Genomic DNA, 22,949 nt, shown 5'->3' with positions numbered 1-22,949 from the left:
GGTGTTGTTGGGGGGATCCTGATTGGGGTCTGCCGGCAATTTAAACAAGTATTTAAAACCCAGCCTAGCGGCCGTGAAAGTACGGCCTTCAAAATATTGCGGCTCTGCACGGCCAGTGTTTACTTGGCAAATCACGCTTGATGATGACACTAGTGTACCAGGTTCAAGAAAGGATAAATAATTTCAGAATATGTAGCCTTTATCGGTGGGAGAAGCTCGCTCACTTTGCCTAATATCTACAATACCAGTCATCCCTCCTGAACAAGCATTGGCGAAAGCTGAAAGTGAAAGTACGGCCGGCCGGCCGTGAATAATTAGGTGAGGAGCAGCCAGGAGAGAGCAGGAGCGTAGGCGCCAAGCTGGGGAACAGATGGCTGGCGATTTGATGATGTGCACGCGCATTTTAGTTCAATGCGCTTGCGCATTGACCTAAAAGCGCACGGGGACAGCATCAAATCGCCAGTCTAGTTAAACCTCTGTTTAACCCCCTATAGTCTTGCTCCGCTCAATGCGCATGCGCATTGACAGGCGAGACCTAAAAGGAACTTTGGCTCAAACCATAGACAGACTAACTAGATGGAGTAAATGTAAAGCTTGTGCCAATGGGGTCAATACCACAGAGATGGTTACCAACTTCAATGAGAACGTTAAGATTACAAGTGTGCTGAATTGTAAAACGGAATATGCAGTCTATGCCCTTTTCTGCCTCAAAACATATAATGGTAGCAATATACTCTAGCACACACATGAACTTTACATTTGAGGGCGATCAAAAAACAAAGATGTCCGGTATCCCACAATTTCCATGATTTTCACAATGGTGACCAGAATAAACTCAAATATAGTGTAATAGACTTTGTATCAAGGACAGCTAGAGGTGGGGATAGAGAGAAGCAACTGAGGAGTTTAGAATCCAGATATATATTGAAAATGGACACAAGAGGACCCCCACAGACTCTGTATTGACGAGGAAATGTATAAACATTTGTGAAGATGCTAGTTTTACTTTAGTGTATTTTATCTTCATAATTTCAGGAGTATGGCCAGGAAGAAGAACATACAGCGTACTAAATACATGAGACAGTTAACATTTTTTAAAGTTTCCGGAAGATGTTACAGGATAAGCGTTATTGCAGAGGCCGCCCCCAAAGGGGGCCTCGAGGGCCGGCGCCGTAACTGCCGCCGAGGCACCATAGGATCCGGTTCAGGGTGCCCCAAAGCACCAAGAAGCAGATGGGTACGCCGAAAAGGCACCACACCCCGTCCAATGGAGGGCCAGGAGAGGTACAAATCCCCCCAATGGAAACCACCGGCAGAGGCGGGAAAACTGCAGAGGGTGATAAGTCGCCGCTCACCCTGTGCAGCTCCTTATCACCGTCGAGCGGCGCAGCAAGAAGTTTTGACGTGGAGCTACATTTACCTTGGCAGGGAGTGTAAAGCAAGGCTGTAGAGGGGACTACCCCTTGACTCTCCACGACAATAAAAAGCGTGAGCCTATCTGACCACAGCAGCTTCAAGGTACCCCACGTGGCCTTTCCTTTGCACCAGCGATCTTCCCAGCATTGGCAGGGGCCGGACTGTGGCTCAACGATGTGCGTTGGCCATGTTGCACACTTGATCTGGTCAGCAGCGCGAAAGGGTCGGCGGGGTCCCGTGCTCGTGATTCGACTGGTGTGGGGGTAAGTGTGCAAGTGGATACTGCCTCTCACTCGGCCTGACAAACCGACAACCCTGGCTGGATCACCCTCATTGCTGCTCCGACCGGTCTAAGAAGCTGCTGCTGGGCACAGACAGAGGGGGTGGAGCCAGGACAGCGCCTCCTCATGTGCGGCTCCTCTTTTTCAGAGGGTTGAGCCGTTGCAGTTGGGAGGCAATTGGTTCGAGCCTTGGAGTGACACCACTTAGCATTTTACCCCCACACACAAGGAGCGAGCCACTCTGTGCTATAGTACCCACGTTGGCTGGCAGAGGGTAAAGAAACTGGAGCTAAGCCAAGCATTTATCGGTGGGGCGCGGGAGCGCTTGTGAAGCTGCACAGCCTCTCCACTCAGTGAGAGAGCATACCTGGTTATCGGAGGCTGCTGGGTCAGGGCTATTCTGCTGACGCAGCCCATGTGTCGTCAGCAGTCTACCAGCAGTTAAAAATGTGTCTTTGATGGCTCAGCTGTGCAGTGTCAGCGCTGTTTTTTTTCTGCACAGACAAAGGGGGCGGGGCCAGGAGCAAGATCGACATCAGCTGGTGGAAGTAGGTCTCGGCTTGAAGAACTGGGATTTCAAGTACCCAGCGGCGCCAGGGACACATCCAAAGTCCTCTGGGTTCCCTTGCCTTGGTATACAGAGACACGGAATACTTCTAGGTGGCGTCAGAGATCAAATTTATTAGCTGCAGCTATTAGCAGAAATCCTAGCAATACAACACGGTGTACAACTCAAGAAACTGCTCAATTTTACTAAGGCGAGACATCCCTATTTATACACAAAAAGGTACATTTAAAATTCACGCCCCTGCACCAAAATTCAACCAATAGAAAATACATGACATCACACAGCATCATATAGTAAAGCTCATTTTACAGTGTCCCAACCCACAAGTTAATATTTAGGCATATCTAAATAATAATCTGGAAGGCCCGGACAAACCCTTAATTGAAAGCGTAACCCATGAAATGAAGAAACAGTCAAGAAAAGTAGTTTCAGATAATGTGCATGATAACAGAAACGTAAAGAAACTTAAAAGTTAACAAATGTCTTGAATGGTGATTGGGAAAGTGGATAACGATCTTGCAGGGAAATTGGCTTGGCAGGGTCAATTCCAAGTGAAAGGCCAGCTTCTGAAATTAACTCCAGCGCACGAAGGAAACCTTAGTTAATGTACACATGACCCACAAAAGGTCAGACTGCTTTGCTCGCAGACTAACTTCTGAGGCCTACGTAAAAGGCAACACCAGATGGCAGTCACGACGCATGGCAAAAACCCATGTTTAGAAAAGAAAGTCGTGCACTTTAAATGCACGCAAAATCACAGAACCTCCGACCCTCCTTTTGCCATTACTTAGGCAATAGCCTAAACTCATGTCAATCTGAATCTAGGTCTATATCTATTCTCATCAGATCATCAAGGTGTTGCTGTAACATCATCTTATTATCCTTCACTTCTCTCGGGACTGGTCTTCTCACACAGATCGTAGCACAAAGACTACAAATGGCGGGACCACACTGGATGCATAAACAACATGAGAAAGGGATAGCTAACGCCATACCAAGGAACATCAGAATCTTCCATCCCCATTTGGACAACAATTCCCATAACCATCCCATCAACGACCAGTCTCCTTCGTCCACATGAATAGACTCAGAGATCTTATGTAGTCTAGAGATGGCTTGGTACACTGTCGGGGCATTATCTCCTGGTTAGAGGAGGCAGACCCGGACACTGAGATCAGACCCGGGACCAGGGTTCAATTCCCGACGCGGCAGGGTCTTGAGCCCAAAATGTCCACGGACTCGGTAATTCTCGCTTCGGTGCCTACTCGAATCACAGGTTCACACTCTGCAACTCTGGGCATTAGCTTGCTTAATCTCCACTACGGCCCCCCTGCGGCGGGATGCCTGGCTTTCACCTTGGGGATACCCAGTAGGGGCTATCTCACAGGGAAAAACCAGGACGGGTTCCCAATGCAAAGCGCTTTGAGATCTGACGGTGATATTGCGCTATATAAAAACCTATCCATCCATCCATCCATTATCTGGTATGAAAATGCAGCAACTAGATCTAATCAATTTGCATACCCCACCTCTATCTGCAAGTATAATATCTAAAACAAAACGGTTCTGTAATGTCATAAGGCGATCCGCTTGAAGATCAGCTGTAATATTGCTAAGGGCACCTGCAGTCTCATTTATAGTGGCCTCAACCACTCTCGTAAGCTGACGAATATTCCTACTATTAGCCATAGGACCCCAAAAAAGTAGGAAACCCTTAAAGAAGTCTCCAGCTTCTTGTGCGACAGTATCTTTCGCATCGATTACACCTCTACCATATCTTGTCTTATGGTAATCGGAAACAGCAGTGTATGTAGGGGGAAGCAAAAATGCCACGTAACATGTGCCGGAAAAATCAGATGGCAACCATGTGTATGCTCTATCGTGACAAACAAAATACGTGCCTTTAGCTGGCACGAACGGAGGAGATTTCTGGGACGTATAAACGTATGTGTGAACACACACACTCTTACCAAGCTGCGCTCTCGGATTCTGACCATTACCTTGCAAACAAAGATGACCTCGGTGGGGTATAATCCAAATAGGGGGAGACCTTCGCTGTCTTTCTTTCTCCGTCAAGCTAACACTATATGTCGTCTTATTCCAACCAACATATGCTCGTACCTCATCTTTAGGGATAGCATTATACGCGTCAATATCTCTAATCATATCGACTATTCCCCGTATAAAAGCATTCTTGCTCACGTTATCGTTAACAGAACACACTGGAGAGGCTTCGTTCGCATAGATAAACATCGATTGGAGTGCCCAAACTGACCCATTAGGTGAAAAAGGCAAAACCAAATATGGCATTCCCTTGTCTGTAGTATGTGGCATAAGACCACACACCCAACAATTTGTGGTATTTATGACTAGCTGATGCTGATGCAACATCTGTATAAACAAATTATTCACAAATTCTGATATTCGTGTCTGTTCATGTTCAGGTAACGTATGAAACTCATGTGGAGATGCAGTAGAAAAAGAAGGTTGGGACGTAGATGTAAGCGGCAATTGTGTGACATAGAAAATCCAACCCACACAAGCTAACGTAATATTCACAAGCATAAGGAAACACATTATTAAAAAACATTTGCTACGAACCAATGTACACATTTTCATTTTGAAACCACTTTTCTCAACACCTTTCTCAGACCCAAAAGACTCCATCCTCTAACCGTGCTGTTCGCGGCGGTTGGGTGTTCCGTGCTAAGGAATGCGTCTGTCAGTCCAGGGAACGCCCTGAGACCAACCAGAACCTCGACCTTGTGTCTTCGGCTTGCACTCCCAAGTCTTTACACCGCGACCTTACAGCTGAGTCCGGATGGTGACTCGAAAAAGCAAAAAAAAAAGTCTCTTGATCTGATGAGGTGTAATTCACTATATAAAAAATTCCAGTTTCAACTTTATTTGTCCATATGTACAGTCTTTCGCGGTCTTAGATCGTAGCGTTCTTTATTAGGTACAGTTGGATCCTTAAATAAAAGTTCCGGATTGGTGGTGTCAATCTTTAGATGAGGAGGCACAGCAGCTTGCAGAACATCATCATCCTCGCGTTCTGACCGTGTCCATGTCAAATGAGCATCACTAAATGGAAAAAATCTAGGAGTTTTTTCACATTCAGAATCGGCTATTCCTCCCCTCACCCACTTGTCATATGGTAAGGGCAATGGAACTTTTTTACAGTGGGTGGCATGCACCCAGTTTTTCTTGCCAGCTACTCTAACAGCAGTTCGAGTCACTAACAAAACTAAATGCGGTCCAGTCCACCTCGGATCCAAATCTTTTGTTTGTTGAAAATTCTTCGTGCGAATATAATCGCCGAGGTGAATTGTGTGTCCTGGATCCGCAGTTGCTGTCGGTAGACTGTCATAGACCTGTTGGTGGAGAACACGTAATTTAGCAGTCAAGTCATGTAAGTAATCCATCAACATAGGGTACTCAATACTGCTGTATTCTTTAGGACGAGGCACACCCCAAACATTCGCAGGACGACCAAACACAATTTCATACAGACTAAGTCCCACTCGAGAATGCACAGTCGTCCTTGTTGACAAAAGAGCCAACGGCAAGGCATACGGCCATGTAAGACCAGTGCTCACTTGTACCTTAGCTAATTTCAGCTTCAAGGTACCATTGTAACATTCAACAAGTCCGGCAGACTGGGAGTGATTCGCTGCATGGAACTTTTGATTTATTCCCAATCCAGCACACACTTTCTTCATGATTTGACCCACAAATTCACTCCCATTGTCCGACCATACAATTCTCGGCAAACCATACCTAGGGAAGTACTCTCTCAGCAAAACCTTGGCTGTAGACAAGGCAGTATTATCTTTTAGGGGGTAGGCCTCTATCCACCTGGAAAAGGCGCAAACAACCACAAGGACATACTTCAAATTATTGCATCTCTCCATGTGAATGTAGTCTAACTGTATCACTTCAAACGGATACGTTGGAGGAGCAAAATGACCAGCTGGAGTTGGAGTTCCCTTACCAGGATTATACTTCAGACAAATCATACAATGTTTCACCACGTTCTGTGCACATTTCGGAATTCCAGCATTCTGCCAAACTGGAGCCAACAACTTGCATATTCCCTTCGAACTTATGTGAGCCATTCCATGAGCCATTGTAACCACTGGGAGCACATACGCATCAGGCAACAACCATCGCTGGTGTTCTGACAACTCAACCCAACAACCTGTCGAATCCAACATACCCGTAGTCTCTCTCCAAACACTCACTTCTTTCTCAGTCGCTTCAGCCTGAATCATTTTCACACTTTCTATTGTGTCTTCACACATTCCACCAGCCATAACCCAATTAGCTGGGCCTGCAACATACATACGGCTCATCATGTCTTTCGGCGTTTCCTTCGCAACTTCATCCGCAAACGCATTCCCTCGACGATCATCGTCCACAACTTTCTTATGCGCACTACACTTCACAATTGCAATCTGCTTTGGGAGAGTGAGAGATTCCAAAAGTTGATTCACCAACTGCCCATGCTGTATTTTTGTCCCATGCGAAGTAAGGAATCCACGCTCTCTCCACAAACGCCCAAAACTATGGGCAACACCAAACGCATACTGACTATCGGTGTAAACATTCACTCGCTTTCCTTCTGACAACACACACGCTCTAGTCAGTGCAATCAACTCTGCTGCTTGCGCAGAATTCTGTGGTATGCGTGCTGTCTCAACAACTGTATGTAAAGTTGTAATAGCATACGCTGCAGTCGTTTCACCATTCGGAAGCTTAAAACATGAACCTTCTACCCATAGGGTCCCATCAACATCCGTAAGGGGAGTATCCCTCAGGTCAACTCTAGCCTTCGTTTCTTCCTCTGTACGAAGAAAACAATCATGCTGTTCCTGAGGATCCGTCTCTGTAGAGATCGGTAACAACGTAGCTGGATTCAGCACATTACATCGTTTAATATGAACATGACTAGCCAACAATGTCAACTCGTAACCTGACAGACGTGCGCTAGTAAGGTGCTGTGTCTTAGTCCTGTTCAATAAGGTATCCACTGCATGTGGCACCATCACAATCAACGTATTGTCCAATACCAAACCAGCAGACTGTCGAATAGAAACAGCCGCTGCAGCTGTAGCTCTCAGACAACTCGGCAACGCCTTAGCAACTGGGTCTAACGTTGCTGAAAAATACGCGCATGGACGCTGCTTGTCCCCAAATGGTTGTGTCAACACTGACAACGCACAACTTTCTCTCTCGTGCACGTACAACGTGAAAGTCTTACTATAGTCTGGAGTACCCAACACAGGAGCTGAACACAATGCATCGCGTAGTTCAGAAAAACTTTTCTGACATTCGTCAGACCAAGGAAGAGGATGCGGAGTATCTTTCAGAGTCAATGCCAACAGTGGTTTCGCTAGCAAGGAAAAATTGGGGATTCACTGTCTACAATACGATGTAATACCTAAAAAGGCACGCACTTCTCTCTGTGTGGATGGTACATTCATTTGCGCAATCGCTTGAATTCGTTCTGGGGTCAATCTCCTTCCCTCCTTCGACAAGAGATGACCTAAGTAGGTCACTTCTTGGCGACAATATTGCAACTTTGAAGGTGACACTTTATGATGAAGGTCAGACAAATACCGCAACAAAGAAAGAGTAGCCTCTTTACAAATCCTTTCATCATCAGCAGTAATCAACAAATCATCGACATACTGAATAAGAGTAGCACCAACAGGTAACACAAAACCGTCATGCTGAGTTTTCAACGCTTGACTATAGATGGAGGGACTTTCACAATAACCTTGGGGAGCTCTCTTAAACCGGAAGCTTCGGCCTCCTAATGAGAAGCCAAAAATATCCCTACTCTCCTCAGCAATAGGAATACTGAAGAAAGCATTCTTAAAATCGATGACAGAAAACCAAGCTGCCGAAGCAGGAATCAAAGTCAACAAAGCAGTGATATCAGGTACCACAGGAAACTGTGGCACTACTATCTTATTGACCTCTCGAAGGTCGATCACAAACCTGTACACAGGTGGCTGAGAAGCATCAGTACGTTTAAGAACAGGCAAAACAGGACTGTTACACACATTATCTCTCGTTTCCTCAACTACACCCTTCTCAACCAGATCATAGACAATCGCTAAAAGAGCTCTCTCACCATCGCTCGAGATCTTGTATTGGGGAATACGAGGTAGCCTAGCATTTGACTTAAGGGTGACAACATAAGGTGGAATCTGCAAAAGACCAACATCATTTGGACCTGTAGCCCAAAGTGTATCAGGAAGCGAACGCAATTCCAGTGGCAAACAATCCTTAGACAAATACATTGGAGAAATCACTTTCTTACCAAGGGTAAGTTGTACTCCCGAAGGAGAACAATGCAATGTCGCATACAATCTTTTCAGCAAGTCCAAACCCAACAGATTCTCACCACAACCAGTCGTTAAAATAAGTGGAGCTTCCAATTCACAAGGGCCAATGGTGAGGGACAAAGGACTAGAAACCGGATTACGAACTGGGGCGCCTGAACATCCTACTGAAACATTGGTCAAGCCAGACAAAGGTGCGCCAGGAAGTTTAGAGTGCATAATAGAACTCTTCATCGCACCAGTATCCAAAAGAAAAGGTTCTACCACACCTGATGTAATCACTTCAACATAAGGTCCACTCTGGTCTACTGGAACTGACACTACTCCCTCTCTTTGTCCTTGGCTGTCCTAGTTATCATTATAACCAGAACACTCACCTTCGACATAGTAATCCTCAACATAATCTTTAGTTTTCTTCTCCACTTTATCCTTCTCATCTTTATCCCTATTCTCATAATATTGTGCAGTAGCCAATATCTGGGCCGACGAAGAGACAGCCCATGGACTCTCAGAGTCCTTTAACTTATTAGAAAGTTCGGGAAGCAAATTAAAGACAAATTTATCCACAAACAACCTTTGACCTCCCTCCGTACTCATATCCTGACCACTATGATCAATAAACGTCTCTTCAAACCTAGTGAAGAAATCAGATACACTCTCGTCTTTCTTCTGCTTACATGCTGCTAACTTATCCCAATTTACTCGTAAAGCGGGCATCATCGTTTTCATCAAATTAATAATCCTACCTGGTAATTCTGAAACTAGAGGTTCAGGTTTAGCACCTCCCTCCTGTCTACCATCTACGGTAACAATATTCGCCCAGGTATCACCTAATTCAGCAGCATGATTCTCATGACGAATTTTCGCCCACAAGGGTTGAGGGACTACATTACCCATCAACATATCGATGTCAGCTAAATTCATAATACACGCTTCAACTGTCTGGGACAACTCCTTGTAATAACCAGCAGGATTCTTATGAGGGTCAGGTAAGGTCTGCTTAAGAGCCAAGACCTCTGCTCTCTTCCAAGGGACATGTACCCATATTCGTTGAAAATGAGCCGGAGCGGCCTGAATACCCTGATTTACATTAGCCTGAACTGCTTCTTTCCATACCGGAGGAACTTCTCTCATTGGATAATGTCTCGCTTTTCTTCTAACAAAGGAATCAGGTTCGTACAATGTCTGAGGCGGAAGGCTAGATCTAAAAGCCAGTATCGTCTCTACGGCATCTGTAATATCAGATCCACTATCATCTCTTTAGCAAAATCCGACTGAACATCAAGTAGTTCCTGCGGGATCAAACCCAAATCATTATCTTCCCATTCACATTAAAAACATACCTTTGCTTAGGCGGCTCCCACTGAAAGAAAACATCCATAACCGCTGGCAAACTATACCTTGAGGCATTTATAATCCATTTACGAGCCAACAAATCCAACACAGCCCGTTCCTCAGAACCAGGAAGCTGACTACAACTCTGCTTACGCTCCGAAACAGGGGTCATATTCAGTGACCCAAACAATGGTGACAACAAATTAGAAACCGTTTCTGTCATTCGTTTTCGAACAGAAGGAGAAGAAGCAGACATAAGAACAGGAGAATAAGTATTTTGAGGCAAAGAAGGTGTAGGGACAAGAACAGTAGAAATCGAAGATGCAGAAGCGGAAGGCAAAGGAGTTTGAGGCAAAGCTGGTAGCAAAGCTTGCGACCCTAGAATGGGTTGCGCAGGAGGAGGCAAAACCATCTGTGGAGCACCGGGTGGCTGAACAATAGCAGGAGGTTGAACAACAAAGGGTGGAACAACCGGGGGTAATAGAGGTGCAGTAGCACCCTGTACATAGGGAGGTGGCAATCTCAGTAAATGAGAGATCAAAGGATCTTTTTCAAGGTCTTCAATCACTTTTGGAGGAGAAGACGGCAAGGCCGTATAACATTTATCTATGGCCATACAACGCTGTCTATCTAAAACTTCACTCGCACGCTCTTCTCCATCTTCCTTAAACTGTCTAGCAGCTTGTAGTACTGACATATTCTTATCTTTCCTATCTCTCTTTGCTTGCTTAATTTCTCTCAGTTTGGCTTCCTTACGCCAAAGGCAGAAAGAGTCAAACATTGCCGGCCGGGCTTTCTTCTTAAATAGCTTAACTTCTAGATTGTCTAAAATCTCTGTTTCAAAACTACCATGTGGGGGCCATTGCAAAACACCATCCTTTTTAGTGTAGTGGACCCATACTTCATTATAAGTAATGGGACCCACTCCGTGTTTAGAATAGAGCTCATAAGTCGGAGTTCCAACCGGAGGTATCAGACATGAATCCTCCAATCGGGAATCCCTGTTACTACCAAAAACAAACCAATTACCAAATTTACCAAGACCAGGCATCTTGCTCACTAGTCTGGTTTCAAACTTCAAAGGGAATCAAAAAATGATACACTCGTAAATATACAAGCCCTTCGGCTTTGGGTACTGCAGCAACCAAATCAAAACCAAGGAATCAGACAAAGTCGTGGGAGCGACCCACTTATACTTAACCAAATATCTGTCACGCCGCCAGAAGACCGTCTATCGTCTCGCTTTACAAACATCAATCGGAGGGTCCAAGACAAGGCGACAGTCAGGGCAGCAGTCCTTCATAGCCGTTGGAAAGTGGGAAGCCTCGAAGAAAAGACCTTCGGTCCACGTCGACATGCAGGGGTCGATGAAGTGGGGGCCCTCCTCCAGAGTTTCCTCACGTGGCTCCTCGCAATCTTCGGGCTTGGACCGGTACCACTGAAGTCGCCCCACGTTGGCCGCGCCAACTGAAGAACTGGGATTTCAAGTACCCAGCGGCGCCAGGGATATGCCCAAAGTCCTCTGGGTTCCCTTGCCTTGGTATACAGAGACACGGAATACTTCTAGGTGGCGTCAGAGATCAAATTTATTAGCTGCAGTTAGTAGCAGAAATCCCAGCAATACAACACGGTGTACAACTCGAGAAACTGCTCAATTTTACTAAGGCGAGACATCCCTATTTATACACAAAAAGGTACATTTAAAATGCACGCCCCTGCACCAAAATTCAACCAATAGAAAATACATGACATCACACAGCATCATAAAGTAAAGCTCATTTTACAGTGTCCCAATCCACAAGTTAATATTTAGGCATATCTAAATAATAATCTGGAAGGCCCGGACAAACCCTTAATTGAAAGCGTAACCCATGAAATGAAGAAACAGTAAAGAAAAGTAGTTTCAGATAATGTGCAAGATAACAGAAACTTAAAAGTTAACAAATGTCTTGAATGGTGATTGGGAAAGTGGATAACGATCTTGCAGGGAAATTGGCTTGGCAGGGTCAATTCCAGGTGAAAGGCCAGCTTCTGAAATTAACTCCAGCGCACGAAGGAAACCTTAGTTAATGTACACATGACCCACAAAAGGTCAGACTGCTTTGCTCGCAGACTAACTTCTGAGGCCTACGTAAAAGGCAACACCAGATGGCAGTCACCACGCATGGCAAAAACCCATGTTTAGAAAAGAAAGTCGTGCACTTTAAAAGCACGCAAAATCACAGAACCTCAGGCTCAGTGCTAGTGCACGTGGCCGCTTGAGGGACCAATTTAAAAGAAAGTAGGAGAAAGAATAAAACGAATCTGAGCCAAAGACACCAGCTAAGAGGGAGTTGGCCAAGTGTTGCCTGGTTGGTACATTAGACGGTGCATTAGGGGGCTGTTCCCCGGTGGCAGTTGGAGTTAAGGTGTTTTGGTGCATAAGGGAGGGTGGCATCCTCCAGTCAAGGAAGAAAAGTGAAGGAGTCGAGCGAAAGGCACGCATGATGGAGAACCAGGGTGCAATGTAGCAACCAGAAGAGCTAGGGGATTTATTGAGGCAAATTTGAGTAGCATATGAGGTACACAGGACCTGCTGGTTGCAGTCGCACCTGGACCACGACGCCAGTAAAGGGGCCAGCAATCAGCCACCCAAGAACAGCAGCAGGCTAGCACCCAAGAAGAGAGAGTGCTGCGTGGAGAACACAGTGGAGGACGGTAGCCAAGCAAAGGTGCCAAAGGACCGACCTGCTGCCTATAGCCATCCCGGCGACGACAGGAGCGAGCGGAGATGCCAGCAGCACAGCAACAAGGGGTGAGCATATTGGTACAATAGTACAGGAATGCTTAAAATCAATTGCACCACTGTTGCTTATTGGCTTAGGTGCACAAGGGCAAGGGACAGCAGGCACCCTACCTCAAGGGGGGTATTCGGGCTACCATGGCACCTCTTAGACCCCAGCTGCACATCACCTGAGTGCTTGCAGCATGGGGCATTGCAAGCGCGACAAGCGACTCAGATAGAACAGACCTACACCCGGACGCATACGCCAGGTCCAGCCTCAATGACCATGAGGGCCACGGGCCTGGCGAGCCTTATCCCCTTAGCAGTGAAAGAGAGGATATGGAGGAAGGAATTTATTAAACAACTAACAATGGTATCTGGGAGTCGAATAGGCCAATCCAGAATCTACTTTGAAAACAACCAAAAAACCATATTGTGTGGTAATTGTAGTGACGTGACTATGTGTCTCACTGTGCACTAATTCTCCTTTTTTGGAAAAAAGTGCCCATCAGTTCCCGCCTGTGTCCGCCCTACATTATCTGGGCTCTCCTTACCCAGGAGAATATATGGTGTTACTACCTGTTTGATAATGGTAGTATACCTTTTGAAAATTTCAAAAGTTTGTTGTGGGGGCTATCAAGATATCATTAAGCGGGTAACTAAATTACAGTGCCAAAATAAATGTGAGAAAAAGTGATGTTAAAATTAGGTAACTATTGAGTGGATGAAATAACACGAAAAATTGGAGGGTCTAAAAGACCAGAGGCTGAGTCCGTAAGATCCTTACTAAGATGCCACACTTATTGGATTGCACAGGATCAGTCCAAGTGGTCACATGACACTAGCTGTGGAGTCGATATCCTATCCGACCACCCACTTGGCGGAGCTTCGTCATATAGGACAACTGGAACCAGGGTAGTGCGTCAAGGCCCAGATGAATTGGCCATAGAGCCCACACTTCTGGTTCGAACGATGAGAGTGTCCATGCCACTACATGGTACTGGTCGTGTGCAGTGCAAACAAAAATAGTGAGTGAGTGATGTTAAAATGGCATTCCTGGCAAAAAAAATTTTTTATTAGTATTCACCAGGACGTCAGGTTAAAAACAAGTGTAGAACAGTGTGAAAAAATCACTGTTGCTTAGCTATGTTGTAGAGGCGGCCAACATGTTTCTGCCAACTGGTGTGACTACACCGGCATTCTTCAGGGCCTTATAGATAAGCTGTTGCTACTGCATGAAAAACACGCTAATTTTTCTTTATGAAGTGAAAAAGACAGACCTAGAATCCTAAAAAGACTGTCAAAACTACTCGTGTGGTCACATTGACCATCCTACCGTATCCCCTTGTGCCAATATCTCGAAGGCGGATACACTCCTGTAAAGGAAACAGAAAAAAACAAAACTATTTTGTGTTCATTACACTATGCAAACTCAAAATGTCATAAGGACCAAAAGGGGCTCAGCAAGACTAGTCCCTATTAGAACAGTCAATTATTTAGGTTGCCAGACGAGTAAACCATAGCCACTGCTACATGTAATTCAAAAAATAATATAAACACGACTTACCCATCAGTCTGTGGGAGTCAAACCTCACCTCACCCGGCAACGGCTCGGAGAATGAGGCCCCGCTCTAAGCACAAAAAACATATATCAATATATAAGCCTGGATGACTCAGAGGGCAGAAATAGTGTCCTGAGTCAAAACCATGTTTTAAAGGGTTTGTGCATATATACAACTGGTTGTTAAATTGCCCACCAAGATCAAGGGTCCCATGGAGAGCAATGTAAGGCTGGTGGAGTTGAGACTAATAAGACAAAAACTAAACTAACTGAAAAAATCCTATGTGAAGACATATTCTTCATAGGTGACAATTGTCATATGAAAATGTACAGTGGTATGTCTAATCCACCATACAATTAAAGGTTTTTGGGCTGTAAGAAACAACCATAGCCAATATCTGCAACTAAGACTTCATTGCGATGTTTAGGCATGTTATAAGTCCTTACTCATTAGTAAATTATAGTTATTAAGAAAGCAGGTCAAACTCATCAAAGCTTAGTCGCTAAACAAGGCTCCCACACCAATCCTAGCACAGCGCGACGCTCCTGCTTACCTCTCCGTCGGTACCTCTCGGCTGAATGCGAAGCCGAAGGGGAGGCGACGACGAGAGGCGAGGAGCGAGGTTATATACCTGCTCTGATTGGAGCAATTTTCATAATAACCGACAGCTGCTCTACAATTGGAAATGCTAGTCTACGCGTGTCTGATACAACGCGCATGCGCACCACGATGCGTGCAGACCCCGGGGCATGCGCAGAGGCATGCCACGGTGATGTAAACAGACACCGCTCGGTCGCGCATGCGCGGCTGGTATTTCATAGTTTCTGACGGGAGAAGTGGCTTAGACTTAGAGCGTGGTTGCTCGTCAGGCTGGACTTTATTCAAAACCATCAGTAAAGCATACCGTGGTGGCAGGAAAAAACTCTACATGTCATAACCTCGTCTCCATAGACTGGAGATTTAATAGAGGCACTGTGTATATCCAACAGGACAAAGAGAGAAGCAGAGAAGCATCGCCTCATATGGCAATTATTACACAAAAGGTCTCTTTGTCTGAAGGACGTTGTGAAGTCTGTGACACGCCCTGGTAAAATGACTAGTTGGGAATCAACACAGGGCTAGTTGCAAAATATAGAGACCGTGTAGGGGTGAAGGGTGAAAGCCACCCAAACACTGAGGCGAGGAAAAGCTCTGGATCTAATAGTGTCAAGTCCAAAGTCGGGAGACTTGATGGAAGCACTGTGTGAATACAACAGGACAGCGAGAATGTCTTCGCCTCAGTCTCTTGTATAAAGGGCGTCATGAAGTATGTAACATGCCCAAGTTGAATGAGTCGTTTTGAGTTAGCACAGTGCTAATTGTAAAGTATAGAGACCGTGTATTGAGTGGATGCATGTATTTATTCAGTTTCCTCAAAGTCCCCAATGTTAAAATGTGAATAAACAAACAGATTTAACAAAATATCTGTTATTCAGTATGGTCAACATGTTTCAGCATGTGTGATGTATTTTATCACTGCTTTCTTCAGGACCTAGTTCTTCATGGCTACTGTTGGGATAAAAAGGAAAAATATCACCTGTATACTTTCACTTTTGTTCTGTCTTCTCCACTGTTATTGGTGAACAAAAAAACAGATATACGTGCAAATGTGAAAACAAAGTAGAAACTCAGAAAGGCAAAAGATCTTCAGCTCATATTTGGGCTAAGACAACATTTTATTTATAAGATTGGTTAATTAATCGCCATATCTTGTCATTCAAAGAGCAAAATCGCTACTTTTCTTACCTCAAATTAATGGAGGGAAAGCATCACCCCACCTGGCCGCTGCTCAGGTATGAGGAGCACCGCACTAGTAAAAACACAGAATATGACACTTAAGTTCGCACAGATAATGTGCGCGTGTTGACACAATCTCTTGTTCTTATGAGTAAACATTTCTATCTGTTATTCATAGCATCTATCGTAGTTGGTCTATACATGATTGGCTATGTGTGCTGAGGTGCATATATAAATAAATGGATATATGCGCACGCCTGCCCAGTTATGCATGATCGGGCATGTCAAAGTAAATCAAATTGATGCCCTTATTGATTTGCAGACGAGTTGTTTAATTATTGTAACCACTCAGGGCACAAATGTCGCGTTCTCACCCGGAAAACATAGACATTTAAAACCACCACAAGACAATAATTGTGGTTTAAGAGTAGGTTTAAAATGGTTTTGCGCACCAAAAGACACGAGTCACTATGTGTCTCATCAGGACCTTTTATAATGTATGTGCTTGGCTTGTCTCACAAGTGCTATTTGGATTGTCAAAAAAAGCTTGATAATAGAGGCAGGTGTGTCTTTCACGTATTGCCATCTACATAGGCACTCTAACGTTGCACACAGCTTTTTCAAAAGAATTTTGTTAAAAAAATCTTTCTAAACAATGGATAACAGGTTCAGCGCTACTTGCCGCTGATGTTTATGTTGAACATCTATCGAGCGCTTAACATGATGTGTGTTTCATGATAATATCTTGAAAGACACTCTAGCATTGCCCGCCGCTTTTTCAAAAATAGGGGTCGGCAGTTTCTGCGCTGCTTCCCGCATCTATTTGTATTCAGCATCTATCGCGCACATTCACCTGGACGCTTCGTGATGTGCAAAGGGGCACCCAGGTCTGCACTTCTAACTTACTGATATTACTCAGAAGTGCCGGGCCTGGCCTGTCTCGTTACATTAGAATGTATATGCATATCGGTATAAATGAATATCACCTCTAGTTAAAAACGGCTTCTCCCCAGGCCCGGCTCCAGGAATTTTTATTTGGGTGGGCCAAGAGTGCATTTGGGTGGGCCACTGCAGGCTCGATTTGTCGCATATATGTGTGGGCAGGCCTGCTTCAGGGCCCTCCTTTATCTCTTACAAGTCTTGCAAGGCCCAGTAAAACGCACTCTTTTCCAAATTTCTTTCTAAGTATTATCACTCTCAAAAAGTGTTTTTCCATAAAATGTTCCTTTGATGGGAAGGGGAGGTTTCTGAGGTAGGAGTATCAGGCAAGTGACACTTCTCTGGCTCCCTCTGTGTGAGCCTTCAGGGAGAATCCCTCTTCATTACTACCTCCACGTGACCCTGGACTCTGCAACGCTCTCCCTTACAGGCTTGATTATCCACTTTTCTGCCACCCCTCTCCAGTGCACCTTATCCCACAGCTGACCTTGGGCCCCAGTCCTATCGGGCTCCACTTTCATTTTTTCCAGTAAAACATTAGTAAAATCACCTTCAAACCTAAAACATTAAATATAGCAGTAAATATAATTAGCACACACTTTAAAGTATGTTCCACAGTAGCCCTTATGACCAGATTGCTAGTTAAATAAACAAAAACAGAAAGGCCATGACAAGGCCGGCATCAGCGCTGATGCGAAAGTCTTTTTTGGCGCCACACCAATAACCTCTTTCTTCATAAATACCTTTACTACCACCTTCCATCAGTGCCTCTCATCCCTCCATGGCCCCCCTATTGACCTCTTCCTTGGATTCCCTCACTGCCACACGTCACAAGTGCCCTTCATCTCCCAATATCCCCTGCCCCTTATGCCCTCCTCCTCGGATTCCCTTACTGCCACCCTCCACCAGTGCCCCTCATCTCTCTGTAGCCCCTAACCCTCATGACCTCCTCCTCAGACTCCCTCACAAACACCCTAAACCAGTGCCCCTCATCTCTCCCTAGCTCCTCCCTCTACCCCATGACCTCTTCCTCGGATTTCCTCACTGCCACCCACCACCCGTGCCCCTCATCTCTCCCTCCACCCCATGACCTCCTCCTCGGATGCCCTCACTGCCACCCTCCACCAGTGCCCCTCATCTCACCCTCCACCCCATGACCTCTTCCTCGGTTTCCCTCACTGCCACCCTCCACCAGTGCCCCTCATCGCTCCATAGCCCCTCCCACTACCTCCTCCTCGGATTCCCTCACTGCCACCCTCCAACAGTGCCCTCATCTTTACGTAGCCCCTCTCTCATATGCATTTCCTTTGTTGTATAGTGCTACTCATATCATTGTAGTGTGTGTCAGTGCTTTACATCATGCACACATTATACAGAGACAATCGATCATACAAGTATGTAAATCAGTCTACAGGGAATGTCACATAAGCCAAGCCAATGAGGATTACAAGGTGTAGGAATCACATGTCATCCATACTGGTGGGCAGTATATTTTAAGAGGATTTGGTCTCGGGAAACACAACCTTAGGATTTAAAGAGTATTCCATGGGGGTCAGCTTTACTGATAAAAATGTATTTCTGCCCAAACATACTCTTTTTAGCAACATTAGAATAATGAAAGACTGAGGAAGTTCTAACTAAATCACAAAACAAAAAAAGTGAAGTTCTAACTATACCATTCATGTTTGTAGGCAGCTCTTCGATGACAGTTCATAGGTCACTGTCCTATGATACAATTGTAACTTCTGAACTCCAAGTAACACAAGGATCTCTGTGACAAAGGCAGTAACCCACTGAGCTATCCACATAAAATACAGTTCATCTGCATTTAAAAACTACTAACAGACAAATGATTGCTCTCCAGCAGGATCAGTAATCACCAGTGTTATCTGGGCATTTTGTATTGTCTTATTGTTGTCCTGCATCAGCCATGATAAAAACTGTTTAAATGAAGCGCACGAAATATGTGTCCTGTTGGGCCTGTGCAGATTTTAAAAAAGAAAAACAAATAGTAACACATTATCTTACCTAGTACTTCCTTAGTCAAACTGTGTGTCACAGGCAGCCTGATGTGATAAGCAGCTGCAGCGGTCAGGAAAGGTGAATAGGAATAAAACTCATTTTCTCCTGTGCTGCATAGAAAAAGAAATTTCCACGCACAGAACAGTAGGCAAAGGTTACCATTAACAAAGAAAGGATTTGTAACCTTTGCCATGTGGAGATGAAGGGGTGAAAAAATAAAGCCTCGTTAACATGTTAATGGTCTTTTAAAGACCTGTGAAGTACTCGGGTGCGGCTGCGATAATCTCTAAAACTGTCTGTATGCGCCGCGAAGCTGTCTCCCAGCCCGGGCGCATACACACACACACACACACACTGACAGCCCTTTAAACCTGATGCTGGTGTGCGCCAGCCTTCAAGTCCTCACTGCGAGGGCCAAGGCTCCTGTTTGGGTGGGCCAGGCTCATCTTTGGGTGGGCCGGGCCCACGCGGCCCACCCGCTAGAACCGGGCCTGCTTCTCCCTACCTTCCTGTCTGTACTCCGGGCGTCCCTCTGTGCAATCTGGGGGGCGCCGGAGCTCTGTTGAGGAGCCATTTTGATGGTTTGCGGTCATGTGACTTCGTGTCTCTCGTAACCACTTCAAACTACAGAAAAACATTGGAAAACTCGGGAATTGTAGTTCCATTAACCACTGATGCACTAGAAACTACCAAAACTACATGGTATTCATGGGAGTTGTAGTGTATTATTTTTAAATCATTTTTAAATCGTTTTTGAATTATTTTTGAGCTAGATGGTGCGCCACCGAGTGCCAACTTTCGAGCATTATATAGAAATATATAGTATATTATAATATAACTATAGAGCTCTGCCACTTAAGGTAGATATTATGAACTCTCAAGAATAGTTATGTGTAAGCTATCTAATTGTACTGTTCTGTTCACACCATTTTCACGCAATTCTCAAGTGACAGCTCAATTGAGTTATCTTATTGGAGAAGTCTATCTTTTAGATATTCACTGCAGGTCTATCCATACATAGTGTCTAACTTTGGACTGAATATTAGAGAAAATATCTCTGCGGGTGATTATTCGGATTTTATAATGACATCCACGGGATATCTTCATTAAGTCCTGCTTTGTCACTATTCAAATCGATAGACCCACTTTCTGCTCCCGTTTGAAGAGAAAGTTTGATATATCGGTGACATGCTCTGGTATTAGCGGTTGTTCCAGAACTGTCCACTGAAAATCATTTGGACTATGACCTTTCTCTAAAAAGTGTGCTGTTAGTCTAGTTGCCTGTCTTTGACACCGAATAGTACTTTTATGTTCGGATATTCTGACCTTGATGCGCCTGGTCGTCATACCGACATAACGTAATTGGCAGGGGCACGTGATTAGGTAGATTAGGTTTTCACTATTACAATTCGTGAACCTACGTTGTTCCCATGGTCTGTTGGTGCCAATGTCAATAGAAGTAGACTTCCTTGTCTGAGGACAAGCGGCACATGTACCGCAAGGATGATGGCCCGTGACAGCTGGTGAGTTCCAGAGAGTACCAACTTGGCGTGGTAATTTAGTCGGAGGTCTCGTGTGAACTAATTTGTCTTTCAAGTTCGGTCCTCTCTTGAAGGCAAACAGAGGGCGCGCTATTTGATCTCCCCCTGTATTCAGAATGGACCAGTGTTTGTTGACAATTTTCTGCAAGGCATTAGATTTGGTATTGAAGGTGTTTACGAAGGTCATTCGCTCCGTTTTCTCTTTTGTTGGTTTAGGCTCCAGTAATCCTTCACGATTATTGTTTGATGCACGTTTCTTTGATTGTCGAACCACTTTTTTGGGGTATCCTCTTTCTATAAGTTGTTCTTCTAACTCAGAGGCATATTTGTTGAAGCTATGTTTATCTGAGCAGTTACGTTGAATTCTTAGAAACTGGCCAAAAGGTAAATTGTTGCGCAAGGACTTGGGATGGCAACTTTCATAACTCAAAAGGGAGTTACGAGCCGTAGGTTTCTTGTATAGCTCTGAATGGAGTCCATCTGATTTTACTGTGATCAGAAGATCTAAAAAAGGTAGTTCTGCCTTATTGTGTTCCACTGTGAATTTCAAATATGGATTCTGAGCATTGAGCCATTGATGAAAGAGTAGAAGATTGTCCAAGGTACCGTGCCAGATCACTAGTATATCATCAATATATCGCTTCCATATGCGAAGCGATTGATGAAAGGGATTGTCAGATGTTAGTACAATGTTCTGTTCAAAATTGTGGACGTACAAATTCGCCAGACTTGGCGCGAAAACGCTCCCCATGCTGGTTCCAGCAATTTGAAGATACAGAGAATCTTCACATTTGAAAAAGTTTTCTCTCATGGCTATTTCTGCCAGAGCCATGATGAAAGAGACTGGTGTTACCGAGGATGGTTCGTTTTCTTAGAGTAGTTCTCTCACCACTTCTAGAGTTTCTGTTTGTGGAATTGACGTGTATAGTGATTCCACATCGAAGGAAACTAAAATATCAGTGGATTCGTCAAATTCAATTGTTGGTAAAAGTCTCAAGACATCTGTTGTATCTTTGAGATACGTTGGCATTTTGCTGACCATGGGGTTAAGGAAATAGTCTACAAACGTAGACAAAGGTTCGAGGAGGGAACCAATACCCGAGATGATTGGGCGTCCCGGAGGGGGGCGCTGAGGCTTATGTACCTTTGGTAAGGTGTAGAAGTAAGGTACAACTGGATGATGATTTCTTAAATAGACTGCCTCACTGGGGGTGATCCAACCTTCATTGACACCTTCTTCTACTAGACATCCTATGATGTTTGTTAGTCGTTCTGTTGGGTCAGTGGATAATAGAGTGTATGACCTCGTGTCTTGTAATTGGCGTATGCACTCGTCCCTGTAGATGTTGCTGTCCTGGAGGACAATCGCCCCGCCTTTATCGGCTGGTTTTATCGTGATTTTATCATTCGTTGTCAGTGAACGTAGTGCTTGTTGTTCTTTCTTGGGTAGATTGACAAAAGAATTCCTGTTTGTCTGAAAAAGTGTGCTGAGATCATTTTCGATTGCTTTCTCGAAGGCTATGACCTTTGCTGGTATGCAGGCCAGTGGAGGAGTGAAAGTAGAGGCTTTTTTAAGACCGGTGTTAATGGTGGTAGGGTCTATTGGTTTTGGCGGAGTTTGGGCGAAAAAGAAATGTAGCCTGATTTTCCTGAAAAATGTGGCCATCTCTAAGCGAGCTAGGAAGGGATCACCTTCTTGTGTGCTCACAAAACCTAATCCTCTATTCAGTAGGGTTTCTTCAATTGCTGTTAAGTTGTAGGAACTAAGATTGATCACGAGGCTATCCCGCTGCTTGTCCCTACTGCTTCTTGTGGGATTTTCTTGCCGTTTCTCAAATCCATCGTTGACATTTGTGGGGGGTTCATCCATTGGACCCGTCGATTGGTTCCGGTTCTTCTCCGTCCCGTGGTTCCTCTCTGGCCATGCCCTAAAAAAGGCTGCATGTTCGGATCACAATAGAACTGCGGAGGTCCAAATTGTCCCATGGGTGGTTGGAATTGAGGAGGTCCATACATCCAGGTGTTTGGCTGGAACCATGGCGGTGCTTGGTTCTGGTAATTATTTCTCCAGAATCTCCCTCTTCCTCTGTTTTTGTTTGTCCCTGTGCCCGAGTTGTCTGAATCACTGGACTGATCATCTGAGCTGGAGATTGCATAGGTAGATCCACCTCTTCGTCCGTTTCTATTGAATGGTGTTGGTACACAAGACTCACTAGTGTAAGGATAAACCTTTTCTGTTGAAAACTTCGCCAAGTCCTTTTTACACTTCTCGAGCTTGGCAAAGAGAATGGACTCTTTGAATTCTTTATTTTGTTTGTTACTGTCGTCTTGATTTGTTTTAAAGTTTGTGCCTTTGAGAGTAGTTCTTATTTGACCTTCTAAAATCTGAATT

Source organism: Lissotriton helveticus, chromosome 12 (assembly GCF_964261635.1).
Source record: "Lissotriton helveticus chromosome 12, aLisHel1.1, whole genome shotgun sequence".
Taxonomy (NCBI): domain Eukaryota; kingdom Metazoa; phylum Chordata; class Amphibia; order Caudata; family Salamandridae; genus Lissotriton; species Lissotriton helveticus.
This window is presented reverse-complemented; position numbering follows the sequence as displayed.